At 46.6% G+C, this 17,828-nt stretch overlaps 1 pseudogene; it reads left to right on the top strand.

The window, feature by feature from the left end:
* The first annotated feature begins 4,647 nt into the window (after positions 1–4,647).
* Positions 4,648–5,070, top strand: LOC102869849 (annotated as a pseudogene).
* The last annotated feature ends 12,758 nt before the right edge of the window (positions 5,071–17,828 follow it).

The raw sequence follows: 17,828 nt of genomic DNA, 5'->3' as shown, positions 1-17,828 counted from the left end.
TCCTTTAAGGGCTCCTGGGTAAATTTAAAGGGGCCGCGCGCTATTTCCTCCTGCCAGCTCGCGGGGGGCTCGGGGGGAGAGTTGCGAGGCGCCGAGCCCGGCCGAGGCACCGAAGCCCGCGCCCGCTGCGGCTTCCAGGAGTGCGGACCTCCTTGCCCTCGCCGGCCCGCACCACCGTCCCCAGGGCTCCAGTCTCTGCTCCCCAAGGGTCGCGGAGGTGGCCTGGGACTCCGGCTTCCACGGCGACACGCTTCCACCCAGGCTCGGCGCGCGGCCACCGCCCCCTCGGGGCATCTCCGCGCCCCGCTCCCCGCACCGCGCAGGCACGGGAGCGCCCGGGGTCGCGCCGCGGAGGCCGAGTCCCTGCCACGGCCGGCACCCTCCTGCCTCGGCGCTGGCCCCGGAGCCGACGCGCCTGGCTGGGGCCCCAGCTGGCGGCGCCCCGCCGAGAGGGTGGAGCCGCGGGGGCGGCCGCGCCCCCTCCCGCGGGAGCTCCAGTGAAGGGGCGGGCAGGCGAGGCTGGGGAACCCGCCGGGGGCTGGGGCTGCAGAGCCTCGGCCGGAACAGGGGGTTCCGCCGGGGCCCGACGCAACAAGACGAGGTGGCCCCCGGGTTAGAACCTGGTGGATGGGCATGCACAGCCAGGTCCCAGTTTTCTGGCCCCGCAGGCCCGGAGGTGTCTTACGAGGCCTTGGACGCAGCCCCAGACCGCTGCCTGGCCCGGGGCAGCGCAGGACCCTGACTCAGGCGGGTTGTGGAGCATCGGGGGACCGCGCCACCACCGCCGGGGAGCGCCCCAGCCGAGCCTGACTGTGAGCCCCGGGCACCGCGGGGCCCCTAACTCCGGAAAAGAGGAGAGGAAGGCAGCCCACTGGACAGCGTGGAACTAGGAAAGGCCGGAGGAGCAGGTGCTGGCTGTGCCTGTGGCTGGTCGCCCACAACAAAGGCAATTCCTGGAGATCCAAATTACAGGGTAGGAGGCCGCGCCCAATCCCGTTATCTAAGGTGGGGTTTCATCACCTTCGCTTTCAGCGGGGAAGAACCGCAGGGCAGACAGTGGCTCCCTCAGCATCACCTGCGTGCCAGAGACAGCGGTGAACAAGACATTTTGTGACTTAGCAGAGCTCGTGAAAAGGAAACAATTCCATGCTTTCAGGAGCCATGGGAAATAGTAAATTATTTGGAACACAGCAAATGTGTCCCCGACGTGTTTAGGAGGGAATGGAAATAAGGTTTAAGTGCCTATGTCTATCTATTGTTTGTGTGTCACCTTGGTCAATGTTTTCCCTTCTCTTCCTCAGGCCTGAGAGAGACATCACCGTGGGTAAACTGAGTCACCTCTCCCGGCTTTGTTCTTTCCACTGCTGGCCTTCCCTCACACAGAGGAGGTCCAGTTCCTTACACACACACACACACACACACCCGAGGTCTTGGGAGGCCAAGGCCTTGATGTTGATGATTGCATGGTAGGGCTTGAACCCGTCACTCATCTGTGCCAGGATCAGGGATGCAAAGGGTAATAAGGCCCAGACCTGGCCTTTTGTATGCATTTAACGATGCTGTTGTTGTTGTTGTTGTGTGCCATCGAGTCACTTGCAACTCATAGTGATCCTATGTATAAGAGCCCTAAACCCTGCTCTATCCTGTGACAATCTTACTGTCTCTGACACATCTACCCCCAATTACCCTAGTCACTGAATCAATCCATCTCATAGAGGGTCTTCCTCTCTTACGCTGTCCCTCCACCCTCAGGAGCATGACATCCCTCTCCAAGGACTGATCCCACCCTGCAACATGTCCAAAATATGTCAGACAAAGCCTCAGAATCCTTGCCTCCAAGGCACAGCCTGGTTTAACCCTCTAAAGGACGAACCAGTTCATTCTTTTAGCAGTCTATGGTATGTTAAATAATCTCCAACACCACAGCTCAAAGGCATCAGTTCTCCTTCAGTCATCCCTGGGCATTGTCCAGGTCTCTGATGCATAGTAAGTAATTGCAAGGACCATGGCCTATATCAGGCATACCTTACTCTCCAGACTGACATTGTTGCTCTTCAGTGTTCTTGAGAGGTCCCTCACAGCAGACTTTCCACTGCAATACATCTTTTAATTTCCTGGCTGCTGATGCCAAGAGTGTTGATTGTGGAGCCAAGCAAACTGAAGCTGTCAAAAATCTCAATCTCTTCACCATCCATCATGACGCTCCCAATTGGCCCAGTGGAGAGAATCTTTGTATTCTTGATATTAAGCTTCAATAGATATTGAAGGCTGCAGTCCTTGACCTTCTGCAGAAAGTGCTTCAGGTCTTCCTTAGTTTCAGCAAGCAAGGTTATGTCATCTGCGTAATGCAGATTGTTGATGAGTCTTCCTCCAATCCTAATGCCACACTTCTCAGAGAGCCCAGCCTCCTCGATAAAATTTGTTCTGCATATAGATTTAAAGGTATGGAGATAGGACACATCCCTGGCGTACACCCTTCCTTATTTTGAACCATGCAGTGTTTCCTTGCTCAGTTCTGATGACTGCTTCCTGGCTCAAGTATAGATTTCGCATAAGCATGGTCAAATGTTCTGAGATTCCCATTCTTCGCAGAGTCAGCCAGTTTGTTGGGGTCCACACAAGTCAAACACCTTTGCATAGTCAATGAAGCACAGATAGACATTCCTCTGGTACTCCCCGCTTTCAGCCAAGATCCATCTAACATTAGCTACAATATCCCTAGTACCACATCTCCTTCGAAATCCAGCCTGCACTTCCGGCAGTTCTCTGTCGTTATGTGTGGTCAAGTCACTTGCCATTCATAGTGACCTTATGTACAAGAGCCCTAAATGCTGCTCTATCCTGTGCCACCCTCACCGTCTCAAACACACTCATTCCCACCACTCCACTCACAGAATTGATCCATCTCATCAAGGGTCTTCCTCTCCTGCGCCATCCCTCCACTCTCCCAAACATGATGTCCTCTCCAAGGACCAGTCCCTCCTTGCAACATGCCCAAAGTATGTCAGATGAAGCTTCAGAATCCTTGACTTCAAGGAGCATTCTGCCTTCACCCTCTCCAGGACAAATCTTTGTTCTCCTAACAGTCCATGGTATATTCAACACTCTTCTCCAGAACCACAGCTCAAAGGCATCAATTCTCTTTCTATCATCCCGAGTCACTGTCCAACTCTCCGATGCATAGCACGTAATTGTGAAGACTATGGCCCGGATCAGGCGCACCTTAGTCTCCAGCCTGACGTCGTTGCTCTTCAGTACTCTTGAGAGGTCCCTCACAGCTGATTTTCCCAATGCAATTCGTCTCTTGATTTCCTGACTGCTGTTACCATGAGTTTTGATTGTGGAACCAAGTAAACTAAAACTGTTAACTATTTCAATCTCTTCACTATCCATACTGATGCTGCCAATTGGTCCAGTGGTGAGAATCTTTGTTTTCTTGATGTTGCACTTCGATCCATATAGGAGGCTGCAGTCCTTGACCTTATGCGGCAAGTGCTTCAGGTCCTCCTTAGTTTCTGCAAGCAGGTTTGTGTCATCTGCATAAGCAGATTATTGATGAATCTTCCACAAATCCTGATGCCACATTCCTTCTCATACAGCTCAGCCTCCCAGATGATCTGTTCTGTATACAGATTGAAAAGGTATGGAGACAAAATACATCCCTGACGAACCCCGTTCTTGATTTTGAACCATGTAGTGTCTCCTTGCTCTGTTCTGATGACTGCCTCTGTTGATAGGATGATAAAAATAATAAGGCGGTTAAAGGAGCCCAGTCACCTACATTGATAGAGGTCTATTCCTCACCCTGAAATAATTTTTAAACCTTAAAACCCTGAAGTTTCAATAGTGAAGGGGCAGTGAGCTTATGGTCCTGGGGGAAGGAATGATTCAGAGGGAAAGAGGGCTTGTACAATGAAGAGAAAGTCAACAGCCTCACAGTGGAAACTATTGTATGTTTTGCTGTGTGGATTCTAAACAACTAAATAAGACTTTAGAAAGGAAAGTGTTATCCATTAAAATAATGACAAGCAGCCCATTCCTCTCAAACTGAGCAACCTCATACTTCGGTTGAGTTTCTAATTATAAAAGTAACCCAAGCTCTGGCTCACTTCCGTGAAACACTTTGCTGTCTGTCCTTCCAGTCTGTGTACTAACTATCATGTTAGCTGCTGTCAGATTCACCCCTGACTCATAGTGATCCCATGCATAGACTGGGACATAGTCCTCGTGATTGGCTGCAAAGTGGATCTTTGAGAGGGTTTTCATTGGCTGATTTTCAGAAGAAGGGTGCCAAACCTTCCTTCACATGCTGCGGCAGTCTGGAGGCTCTGCTAAACTCTAGTCAGGTATCATAGCAACACAGAAGCCTCCGTTGACAGATGGACAGTGGCTATGCTTGAACACTGTAACACAGGCTCCTCACGGATGCACAGTGGCTGCGTGAAGACTCTAACCCAGGTCTCATTTCCTACATGAGAACAGAGACCAAGTGGACCTCCTCACGTCACCTCACTGGCTGTGTGTTGCTGCTGTTGTTGTTAGGTGCCTTGGTCTTGATAGTAGCTCATAAAAATCCTATGGACAGCGGGAGCTGGAGCTTCCCAGTCACTCTGGACCAGGGCCGCTGGGGTCCGGATGGCAGTTGCCATGATCCACTTCATCTTCATCCAGAACCGGGCGGGCAAGACCTCCCTGACCAAGTGGTACATGAATGTTGACAACAACGAGAAATGGAAGATGATTGAGAAGGTGCCCACCATGGTCACCGTGCACAACGCCAAGCACACTTTGTGGAATTCCAGATCTTAAAGATCTCTACCGATGCTATGCTGGCCTCTACTTCTGCATCTGTGTGGATGTCAGCAACAACAACCTGGCCTACCTGGAGGCCATCCACAACTCCGTGGAGGTCTTATATGAGTATTTCCACAAAGTTTGCGAGCTGAACTGGTGGTCAACTTCTACAAGATTTACACGGTGGTGGTTGAGATGTTCCTGGCCGGTGAGATCCGGGAGACCAGCCAGACTAAGGTGCTGAAACAGCTGCTGATGCTGAGGTCACTGGAGTGAGGGGAACCCCAGCTGCCTGGCCTCGTCACCCTCTTCCCCTTGCTGCCGCCAGCTGCCCAGGAGGAAGGGACCCAGCTGGGTCTGGGACACAGAAGAAGAGGCTGCCCCCACTCCCTTTGGGGCCCCAGTCGGGTAGGGAGACACCTCGTGTGTGTACCGAGTCACCATGCCGTTGTCATGTGATATTGTGAGTGTGTGTGTAGCCCTCAATAACCTGTGCCCCCCCAAAAAACCCCAAAGCAATCCTATGAACAACAGATCTGAACCTTGTCCTACCCTGTCCCATCCTCATTACCTTCCCTGTGCTCACACCTGTCGTCACAGTCACCGTGTCAATCCAGCGTGTTGAGGGTCTTCCTCTCTGTCTCCTCTTCCCAGTCTGATGTCTTTTCTCTAGGACTGGCCCCTCTGGACAACATGCCCAAAGTGTGTGAAACAAAGTTGTAAGGAGCCTCCTGTTTGCAATTCCTCTAAGTCTTGCTGGTTTTCTTGGCACACCATGGAATATTCAGGATTCTTTACAAGCACCAGAATTCAAAGGCTTTGGTTTGCTTTTTTTTTAACTTTATTAATCTGTGTGTGTGTGTACCGTCAAATCAGATCTGACTGGTACAGGAGGGGGTTGTCCCTCCTTCTCCAGCAGAGTATCTGATGGATTCAAACCACTTACCTCTGGGATTGCAGTGCAGCTTCTTGCCACTAGGCCACCAGAGCTTGCTTTTGGTTCACTTTCTGTCAGCCTTATTCATCTAACTCTCAGATGCAACAGACACAATTGAAAATACCATGGCTTGGATCATTTGCACCTTAGGCTTTACTTTTTTTTCATTTTTATTATTTTTTTGGTGTGTGCACCATCAAATCAGATCTGACTGGCACAGGAGGAGACTGTCCCTCCTTCTCCAGCAGAGCGTCTGGTGGATTTGAACCGCGCACCTCTGGGACTGCAGTGCAGCTTCTTGCCATCAGCTTCTAGGCCATCAGAGCTCCCTAGGCTTTAATTTTTTAACAGTTTTTTTATTGTGATTTTTAACAAAAGCTTGCAGAAAGGCTGGGTTATCATTCATTCATTGTTGCACATTTTCCTCCCTCCTCCTTCCTTCCTCCTCCCCCAGTCCACTCTGCACCTCTTGTCCCAGATTGTTTTCATACATATAATGTCCAATCGTATATTTACTCATATATATTCTTTCCAGACAGTTCTCTCATCTGTTCCAATGTGGTGTTCATTATCTATCTACTCTTTTCCTAGTCTTCCTCCAACTCCCCATGTCAGTCCTGTTTTATAACAGTGATGTTATGCAGTATTTGTCCTTTTGTGACAGATATTTCACTCAGCATGTCTTCCAGGCTCACTCACATTGTGTAGTATTTTGCAAGTTCATTGCTTTTCAATGCTGTGTAATATTCCGTTGTGTTAATGTACCATAATTTTTCTATCCATTTGTTTGTGGATAGGTAGTTAGGCTTCTTCCATCTCTTTGCTATTGTGAATAATGAAGCAATAAACATGGGTGTGCATTACACCTTAGTCTTTAAACTGACATCTTTGCTCTTTAGCACTTCAGAGAGGTTCTTGACAGCAGATTTTTCCTAATGCCACATGTCTTGATTTCTTAGCTGCAGTTAGCGTGGGTGTTGATAGTGCATCCAAGTAAAATGGAATTGTTAACAACTTTAATCTTTTCTCCACTTATCATGATATTGCCAGTTGGTCCAGGATTTTTGTTTTCTTGACGTTGAAATATGATTCATATTGAAGACTGTAGTCTTTGCTCTTCTGCAGCCAGTGATTCAAGTCCACTTCACTTTCAGCAAGCAAGATTTATCATCTGCAGATAGTTAGTAAGTGACTAAGGAAGGCAGAAGAAGAACATATGCCTCTGAGCTGTGGTGCTGGAAGAGAGGACTGAATATCCCATAGACTGTCAAATGAACTAACACGTGTCCCTTGGAGAAGGTGCAACCAGAGTGCTCTTTGAAGGCAAAGATAGTCAAGTTTCAGCTTTCATACTTTGGACATGTAGCCAGGCAAGGCTCTTCCTTGGAAAGGGACAGCATGCTTGGAAAGATGGAGGGTCAGCAGAGGAGAGGAAGACCCCCCAACGAGATGGATTGACATAGGGACTTCTGCAATGGGCTCTAGCGTGTCAGAGATGATAAGGACTGAACAGGATAGGGCAGGGCTCAGATTCGCTTTTTATAGGGTCCTTATGACTCGCACTTGATTCAAAGGCACCTAACAACATTCCTCCAATCCTGGTGCCATACAATTCAGCTTCTTGAAGGATTTGCTCAGTATACAGCTTGAATAGGTGTACAAAACAGGTCCAACCCTAAAGCACACCTCCCCTGATTTTAAACCATGAGGTGGTCCCTTGTTCTGTTCCAACAACAGCTTCTGGGTCTAAGTATAGTTTTCTTTTTATAACTCTTTTTTTATTATTATTAATTTCAATGAACGTCTACAGAGATTTTGGAATTCCATTCATTCATTGTTGCACTTTTCTCCCCACCCACTCACCTCCAGCCCCACCCCCAGTTCGCTCCTCTCTCTATTTTTTTTTTTTAATTATTTTTGTGTGAGTGTACCATCAAATCAGATCTGACTGGTACAGGAGGAGATTGTTCCTCCTTCCCCCGGCAGAGCATCTGGTGGAAACGAACCATGCGCCTCTGGGATTGTAGTTGCAGCTCCTTTCCACTAGGCCACCAGAGCTCCCCTTCTATAGTTTTCTTATGAGCAATAGAATCTGCTGGGATTCCCATTCTCTTCAATGTTTACCATAATTTGTATAGACAATGTCTTTCATACAGTGGATGTGTTGTTGTTAGGTGCCATTGAATCAAGTACAACTTATAATGATGCTTAGAATCCCGTCCTATCCTGTGTCATCCTCACAATCTCTGACACACTCATGCCCATTGCTGCAGTGATGGTGTCAACCCACCTGGTTGAGAGTCTTACTCTCTTTGACCAACCATACACCTTCTCAAGCATGATGTCCCTCTCCTAGGAATAGCCTCTCCTAGCAACATGCCCAAAGTATGTGAGACAAAGCTTTATCGTATTTGCCTCCATGGAGCACTCTAACTAAATCTTCTCTAAGACATCTCTATTTGTTCTTTTAGCAGTCCATAGGATAGTCCATACTCTTCTTCAACACCACAGGTCAAAGGCATCAATTCTTCTCCTGTTATATCCTTATTCATTGTTCAGCTCTCAGCAGCATAGCAAGTGACTGAAAAGACCAAAAATTTGAAGTCCTCAAACGGACATCATTGCTCCTCAATAATTTGGAGAGGTCCCTGACTGCAGACTCTCCCAGTGCAGTACAACTCCTGATCTCCTCACTGCTGGTAACAAGGGTATTAATTATGGTTGCAAGTCAGATGAAGTTGTTAACCAGTCTTGTTGTTGTTGTTATGTACCATCGAGTCGCTGTGACTCATAACGACTCTATGTACAACAGCCCTAAACCCTGCTCTATCCTGTGCCAATCGCACTGTCTCTGACACACCCATCCTGATTACCCCAGTCACTTAATCAATCTACCTCATAGAGGGGCTTCCCCACTTGTGCCGTCCCTCCACCCTCCCAAGCATGATGTCCCTCTCCAAGGACCTGTCCCTCCTTACAACATGTCCAAAGTATGTCAGACGAAGTGCCAGAATTCTTGCCTCCAAGGAACTGCCTGGTTTAACCCTCTCCAGGATGAATCTGTTTGTTTTCTTGGCAGTCCATGGTACATTCAATACTCTTCTCCAGCACCACAGCTCAAAGGCATAAATTCTCCTTCTATCCTCCCTAGTCATTGTCCAACTCTCTGATGCATAACAAGTGATTGCAAAAACCATGGCCTGTATCAGACGCACTTTAGTCTATCAGTCTAGTGTTAAGAATTTTTGTTTCCTTAATGTTGAGATGCAGTCCATACTGAAGTCTGTCTTCTTTGATCTTCTGCAACAAGTGCTGCAAGTCCTCCTTACTTTTAGCAAGTGAGATCGTGCCATCTGCATAATGAAGGTTACTGAGGTCACATTCTTCTTCATAGAGTCCATCTTCTCAAATTTGCTCAGCATTCAGATTACATAAGTAAGGAGAGAGAATACAACCCCGACACAATCACTTCTTAATTTTTTAAAATGTGATTTGGGTTTGCGTTCATTCATTGTTGCATCCCTTCTTAATTTTAAACCGTGTAGTGCTCCCTTACTCTATTCGCACAACAGCTTCTTAGTCTAGGTATAGACTTAGCATAAGTACAGTTAAGTGCTTTGGAATTCCCATTCTTCTCACTGTTACCCATAACTTGTCATAATCCACACAGTCAAATGCCTTTGCATAGTCAATAAAGCACAAGTAGACATTCTTCTGGCATTCTTTACATGTTTTCTAGTATTCTAATATTAATGATATTCAATAATTTCCACATCCTGTTGGATCACTTATCTTGGGAATGGAAACAAATATCTTCCAGTCTCTTGTACTCAGTCAGCCGGGCAGCCGTCCTCCAAACTTCCTGGCATGGACTGGTTAGCACAGCCAGGGCTGCTTTTATCTACATGTTGTCATTGTAACGGGGTCCAGCCTCGTTATATCTATCGAACAGTTCTGCCAAGAGAAGGGACACTGATTAAAAAATGAAGACACAGAGAGGCTACCAGCTGATGGCGGATAGCAAAGTTTATTACGGAACTCCTTTCTTATATTCTTTTTGCAGTGAACAGAAAAACAACTCAGCCTCAAGGCTGACAATACATTTGTACTGATTTATGAGCCACGTGCTAGTGAGGCTTCCAATTAGCAAGTAAGGCCACCAGAACAGTCTTTAGGGAGGGACGTGTCATTCTGCACATCCTTGCTTGGCCTTGGGGTTCAAGGAACGGTTAAACTTGGTTTTGCTCCCCTTCAAACATCTGTACGTTTGAACCTGGCACAAAACGGCTGCGCTGTGGCTCACTGCACTGTTGTTGTTATTAAGTGCTGTCAAGTTGCTCGCAACTAATTGCTACCCTATGCACAACATCTATGAATCCTGTTCTATCCTGTGCCAGCCTTGTTGCCAACACAACCACCCCATTACCTCAGTCATCAAGGGTTTTCCTCTCTTACACTGTCCCTTCACCTTCCCAAGCATGACGTCCTTCTCCAAGGACAGGTCCCTCCTTTCAACATGCCCAGAGTATGTCAGATGGAACTTCAGAATCCTTGCCTCCAAGGAGCAGCCTGGTTTTACCCTCTCCTGGACAGAAGATACATTTATTTGCTATCGAAGTCATCTGTATCCACCATAAAGCACCTCTAACCCTCCTCCCCTCACCCACGTTTGTCTTAGTCCCAAGGATGTCTCCAAGACATCATCAGCTAGTCCTCACTGCAACAGTCAAACAGAGGTCACTTGAGATGAAGAAAGCAGCTCAGAGAACAGAGTGTCTCACCTCAGGCCACTTACCCCTCCTTTTATCCCCTTGATCAGGAAGCCTTCCTGAGCTCCAACGGGACTGGACTACAGATTCAGGATTTAAGGCCTCTAGAGATCCCAAACGCAGCCCCAGGCTTCACAGTCAACCTCCTTCACCTGGTCAAAGGGACAAGCTTACAATCAGGACCATGACTTCCTGAGCTCCAGCACATCTGCCTTCTTAAACACCCTTCTTGATTAAAAAGTAAATAACTACGTAAGAAAAAGAATGCATTTTGGTGGGCCCTATTTATTTATTTCTTTACTCTTAAAGGGGACAGGGGGGATGAACACATTTTCTTTGACTCTTAAAAGTTCTTTTAGGGGAGTTCTGGTGGACTAGTGGCAAGAAGCTGCACTGCAATCCCAGAGAAGCATGGTTCGAATCCACCAGATGCTCTGCCGGGAAAGGAGGGACAATCTCCTCCTGTACCAGTCAGATCTGATCTGACGGTACACAGACACACATACACAAAATAATAATAATAAAAAAAAGTTCTTTTTCCCCCACTTCTGATTTTAAAATAAATAAACTCCTTACACGAGCTCCTAGAAGTGTCAAACGCTAGCTCTGTACCTCCTGTGCCCACTGGGAAATTTTCCCTGGTGGTGATACAGGGTGATAAGTGCAGAGGCTGAGAAGAGCCCGAGAAGGGAGGAGTCACCAGCCCTGGAGGGCTTGCTAACGTGGACACTGGTCAGATCAAGTCTGATTAAGGAGCAGGGCATGTCCACGGAGAACGGGACAGAGGGTGTCCTGGAAGGGGTCAGGAAAGTGCCGGAAAATCAGGGTTCTGCTTCCTGGCAAGGGTCTTGGGTGCCCTCAGTCTCTTTATTGGAGGCACAAGGCCCAGAACTAGTGTGTAGAGAGTGTTTAGGAGTAGCTCTGAGAACAAGGAGGGAGTGAGAGGAGAGAAAATTAGAAAGAATTACAAATTAGAATTAGAAAGGTAAAAAGAAAAGTCAAAAACCCTGCTTGTATTGATTTAGGAATTAAGAAAGAAAAATAAAAGGAGCCTGCTCACATACTTACACATTCTTGAGTTCTGGCTTATACACCCTTACTGGCACACACTTAACTAAGCACCTAACACTAAAAGGGTCTTAGCATCTACGGGACTTAGGAACTCAGAACTAGGGTGTTCTTCCAGAAAACGGGGCTGGATGAAAGGGAGCAGAGGTAGCCTAGTGGCAAGAAGCTGCGTTGCAATCCCAAAGGCACACAGTTCAAATCCACCAGATGCTCTGCTGGAAAAAGAGGGCCTATCTCCTGTGCCCATCAGATGTGACTCGACAGTACACAATAGGGGGGAAAAAAGACTGGATGAAATGGAGACACAGGCAAGGAGTTATGTGACCTAAGACAGCAATTCAAAGAACGGATTGCGACTTGAACCAGAGGCTAGAGTGGCCATTCATATACGCCAGCATCCCGTAATGAGGTTTACCACCACCTCCCAGACTCCTTTGCACTCGGGTCCAGCTTGAAGGTGTGCATATGCCCAGATCTGACCGAAGCTATGCAAACACCCCATCTCCCCTTACTCTTGAAAAACATCTTTTCTCTTAAAAAACTTCCTGCATTTTCCCCAGGCCCTGCATCTTCTTTCTCCCTCTGTTGAGTTTTCTTATTCTCTAGTAAATATCTTTTTTTTGTAAATCTCTCTTTCATAAATTCTTTTCGTCTGCAGAGTTGTCTGAGTTCCCAGTTGTGGTTGGACCCAGCATCCAGCAGCAACAGTGGCAGTTTTTACAGTGCCCCTACCAGGAGCAGGAGCCTGTGGTCAGGCAGCAGCAGGGCCAGTTCAGAGGAGGGGGGAGATTTGGGCAGGGCCATGGCACATGACGGGAGCTCTGGAGGCCTAGTGATAAAAAGTTGTGTTTTTGGTTTTGTTTTGGGGGTTTTTTGGTGCATATACCATCAAATCAGATCTGACAGTTACAGGAGGAGATTGCCCCTCCTTCTCCAGCAGAGCCTCTGGTGGATTCAAACCACACACCTCTGGGATTGCAGTGCAGCTTCTTGCCACTAGGCCACCAGAGCTCCCTAAGACGCTGTATTTAATGCCAAAGACATGCAGTTCAAATCTACCAATTGCTCCACGGGAGAAAGACGGTCAGTCTCCTCCCATGTAATTTATTGTCACTGAGTTGCCTGCAACTCACAGTGACCCTGTATCTGTCCTATCCTGAGCCAATCTCATCATCTTCAACAGAACTAATCTCATTTCTCCAGTCACTGAGTCACTCCATCTCATCCAGGGTCTTCCTTTCTTGTGCTGTCCCTCCATCCGTGCATGATGTCCTTCTCCAAGGACTGGTCCCTCCTGGCCACGTTCCCCAAGTATGTGAGACAGAGCTTCAGAATCCTTGCCTCCAGGGAGCAGCTAGGTTTCATCCTTTTCAGGACAGACCTGTTTGTTCTCCTGGCAGTGTGATAAACGCGCTGGAAGGGTCAGCTATGAGTCATTTCTGACTCAAGGGCACACAACAACAACAACAACAACACATGGTGGTGCAATGGCATCTCACAGAGGTGATGGTGGCGCCATCTGGTGGGGGATACAATGCCACCTGCACCCCAGCGGAGCCGGCTTGCAAAGCAGCCTCTGTCCACCACCCTGCTTTTATTCTGTCCACAGCTGTGGCTGTCTGCTTGATCCTGACTCACAAGGATGTGAATGGTGACTCTATATCCCACAGGGTTTCCAAGGAATCCTCTAAGAGACTGCTAATTGAAGGTCCGCAATATCAATACACCAGCCTCTCCTTGACAGTTAGATGAGGCCATGCACGACAATTAAGATTTACAGTCTCTGTCTGAAGTGTCTGTATCAAAATCCCTGTCTGTATAGTCATATAAACAAAATATTTTCTTTGCAAAATTCCCAGAAAGAAATATCTTGATCACTGTTAAAAACCATACCCAGAGAGGAAAGCGTAGACAAATACTGGTGTGTTTTAACAAACCGAGCAAAGCTTAAACGGGCATTTGTTTCTTTTAGAGAGCCGCTCCTTTTATGGAAAGTTGAAATATTTGTGCTGTTTTTACTAAAAGGTCTGAATTCATGGAATGTCTAAGACTGTACCAATAAAAACCGAGGAAGATTAGAGATGTTGTAGTTTGCTGGCAATATGGGTGAACAACTTCGTAATCTCAACTATAGACATGCATGATTTTCTTTTCCCCAATCCATGGGTTAACATGTAGGCTGAATTTTCTCGGTATTTGGTTACTGGTTCACCTGAAGCCAGGAAAAACAACTTTGTAGTAATCAGAAAGTTAATCCAGTTGTATATTCTTTACTTCATTGTAAGTAACTGGTGAACAGTGATCAATAGTTTTATATTCCTTTAAAAAAAAAAGATTTACAGTCTCGGAACCCAGACGGAGTGTCTCCATGAGTGGGAATGGGCTGGAGAGCAGTAAGTGTGATGTTTTGTTAATCTTTACAGCAGACTGTCACCTCTTTCTCCTGCAGAACTGCTGATGGGTTCAAAGTAGCCATCTTTCTCTTAGCAGTTAAGTACTCAAAGCTCAACATCAAGAAGACAAAGATTCTCACCACTGGGCCAATTGGCAGCACCATGAGGGTTGGAGAAGAGATTGAGATTAATAATTACAGTTTGCTCAGCTTCACAATCGACACTGTCAGACCAGCAGTCAGGAAATCAAAAGACAAATTGCACTGGGAAAGTCTGACCTCTCCAAAGTGGTAAAGAGCCAAGATGTCAGTAAGAGACTAAAGTGTTTCTAATCCAGGTCATTTTCTTGACAATTACTTGCTACGCATCAGAGATCTGGACAATGACTAAAGATGACAGAAGAATTGATAATGCCTTTGGGTTCTGGTGCTGGAGAAGAGTATTGAATATACCATGGACCACCAAGAGAATAAATAGGTCTGTCCTAGAGAGGGTGAAGCCAAATTTCTTCTTGGAGGCAAGCATTTTGAAGCTCCATCTCACATACTTAGGGTCTGTGGCAAGGAGGGACAAGTTCTTGGGGAAGGACATCATGCTTAAAAGAGTGGAGGGACAGTGCAGGAGAGGAAGATCCTGGATGAGGTGGATTGACGCAGGAGTTGGGGCAATGGGATAAGGTATGTGGGAGTCAGTGAGACTGGTTCAACATTCAGAGCTATTGTACACGAGGTTGCTATGAGTCGTGGGCGACTTGACAGCACATAACAACAACTGACAACTGAGCCACCAAGCCTCCTTCTTGTGTCCACATGGGGACTGTTTTGCCAATTCAGTAGCCCAGAGGGGATTTTCCAAGCAAATTTCTAGTTTGGTTGGTGTTTGATTACCAGTCCAAAAGGTTGGCGGTTCAAATCCACCTAACGGCACCTCAGAAGAAAGCCGTTGTCATCTAGTTCCAAAAATCAGCCACTGAAAACTCGGTGGATCATGTCTGCTTTTACACCGACGGGGTCTCTTCACCAAGAGCTGGAGTCAATTGTACATTAACTTTGGGTTTTTTAATGCAAGTTCCTCACAGAAAGTTATGTTGTTGTTGTTGTTGTTGTTGTTGTTGTTGTTGTTGTTGTTGTTGCGTGTCATCAAGTCGGAACTGAGTTGACCCTCCAGTGGGATTTTAGAAGCTGTAAATCACACAAGGAGAGCTTGCCTCTCTTTTTCCCTTGGAGTAGCTAGTGGATTCATACCATGTGACTCCTCTAACTCAGAAATAAAAATATAATCAAGTTGAAAAAATTGTTGTTGAGGGCCAATCCTGCGCCATCCTCACAATCTCCGCTGCGATTACACCCATCGTTTCAGTCCCTGTGTGAATCCATTCTTGGAGTATTTTCCTGATTTCTGTTGACCCTCTACTTTTCCAAGCTTGATTCTTCTCAGGGACTGGGTCCTCCTGATAACACGCCCCAAGCACCCTCCGGCCCATCTTTGGACCTTGGATTTGACTACAGTCTAGCACGACTCACCACCTGCACTTACAAGGTTTATTAGGGAACTAGAGGATCAGGAATGGCTCAGAGTAACAGGAATGACTCAAGATCCAGGTCTTGATCAAGAGAGCTGCCTCTCCCTCTCTGTGGCCGGTCCCTGCTAAGACCTTGCTGCTGGGCACTGCTCAGGGCAGACCTTCTCAGAGAAATGTTGTTCTCCGAGTCAGCAAGTCCCCCTGCAACCATCTGGCTTTGGTCTCCTGGTTCCTGTCATCGTTGGAAGCCACTCTTGCTGCTCTGTGTTACACTTGTCAAGTTAGGGACCCTGAAGTAGGTGCTTCCCCCCGGCTCTCCTTTCTTGGTGACAGTGAGGTTCTATCTTTCTGGTTCTGAGACGGCTCATTTTAAGCCTATTGGGATGGACCAATCTCTTTGCTAGGTTCCATGGTCACGCCCCTGTAAGGATTCCACACAATTTGCTTGTCCAAGCCACTGGTGGGCCACAAGCAAGCTATGTGATTAGCTCCACTACACAAGTAAATTCTTTGAAAATAATTAGTACAAAAGTGGTTCTCAAATGACAGATTAAGAATACACCAAATACCTGATTTTTCAAAATTATTGTATTATTCCGTAATTTCTAACATCAGTTTATTCCTCCTTCTCGCAGCCCTCTCATTCCCATCTTTGACTTTGAAAAGTCTTAACACTGGGAAGTCTCAAAGAAGCTCAAAACCCACCAGGAAAATGGCTCATGCGGTTGTGGACGGAACAGGCCAATGCATGCGGTTACGGAGGCTGGGCAGCTGCAGCTCACGGCTCTCCAAGCAGCTGCATCAGGCTGAACACAGTGTCCCCAGAGAAAAGGAATGAACCATCTAAAAGCATTCTTCCATCTAGGATCGCAGGATGGTGAACCACACTTTTGAGAGAACCAAGGGGAGCAATTTGCGTCTACCTTCTTGTGAGCTGGGAATTCAGCCCCGATCCTACCCGAACAGCATGAACAACAAATGACTGGCTCCTGAATCAAGTCTTAAGCACAAAGAGGCTGGGATTTACAATCCACAGCAAAATGAAAAGCTGTGAGTGGGGAGGCAAGTATGTAGTTCCTTCTCCCACACCCACCCCATCACTGTCTGGTGGACACAAGACCAAGCAAGCACGGTTGTCATTGCTGTCGTTGGTAGGTGCCATCGAGTCCACTATGACTCGTAGCAAACCTCTGAACAACAGATCTGACCCTGGCTTTATCCTGCACCATCTTCACAATCTTGAAAATTCTCAAACCCATTGTGGCAGACACTGTGTCAATCCATCTCACTGAGGGTCTTCTCTTTCTCTGACCCTTTTCCAATTCCTCCTGAAAATATGCCCCAATTGATTGAGATGAAGTTTCACCATCCTTGCCTCTGAGGAACTCTCTGGTCATACTTCCATCAAGACAGAGTTGCCTGTTCTTTTGGCAGTCCATGGTTTGACAGTCACCAACATCACAATTCAAGCACATCGATTCTTCGGTCTTTCTTATTCAGTATTCAACTATCATATTAAAACCTGCAAATCCTATGGGTTGAGTCAATCACACCTTAGTCTTTAAAATGACAGCCTTGTTCTTTAGGACTTTGGAGAGGTACTTGACTGTTGCAGACTGAGGGTAAAGTATTTTTATAAGTATAAATAATGAGACAGAACACCAAGAATGTAGGAGAAAGCAGGAGACAGACAGCTCTCAAAGCTAATTGAACTGCCGATTCCAGCTTTCCTGTCTTGATAGAAAATTTTCAGGGAGTAAATCACAAAGAGAATCCAATGCAGGTGAAGCTAAGCTTTTTCTATTGAAAACCTTCTGCTTGACTCAGGAGGGAGGGGTCAGCAAATACAGTGCAAGGATCCTGTAAACGCTTAAGGATTGACTTAGTGTCTACCCCTGTAAACGTTTAAGGATTGCCTTAGTGCTTCAGGATTAATTCCAGCTGGTACCAGCCTCCCTCATTACCTGCAGTAGCATTCTATTTATTACAAATATTTAATATGAAATTTGGCTTCCCATACTTGACAGTAGCTTTCTCCAATGCAACACATCTTTTTCTTTCCTGACAACTATTGCCCTGTGTTGAATAATGATATTGTTTGATAATTTCCACATTCAGTTGGATCTTTGCCTCTGATGAACCTTGCCCATCCTGAACCATCTTCATAATCTCTAACATTCTCAACTATGTGATATTAATAATATTATTCCCAAGCATGTGATATTAATATTATCAAATATCATTAACATCACTTTAAAATACAGCTGAAGATTATTCAAAGACATCTAGAACAGGACATAGACAGGGAAATTCCACTGTCAGCTGTCAAGGACCTCTCCAAATTG

This window comes from Elephantulus edwardii, unplaced genomic scaffold (genome assembly GCF_000299155.1).
Source record: "Elephantulus edwardii isolate Elephantulus edwardi_28Jun2011 unplaced genomic scaffold, EleEdw1.0 scaffold00328, whole genome shotgun sequence".
Taxonomy (NCBI): domain Eukaryota; kingdom Metazoa; phylum Chordata; class Mammalia; order Macroscelidea; family Macroscelididae; genus Elephantulus; species Elephantulus edwardii.
This window is presented reverse-complemented; position numbering and strand designations above follow the sequence as displayed.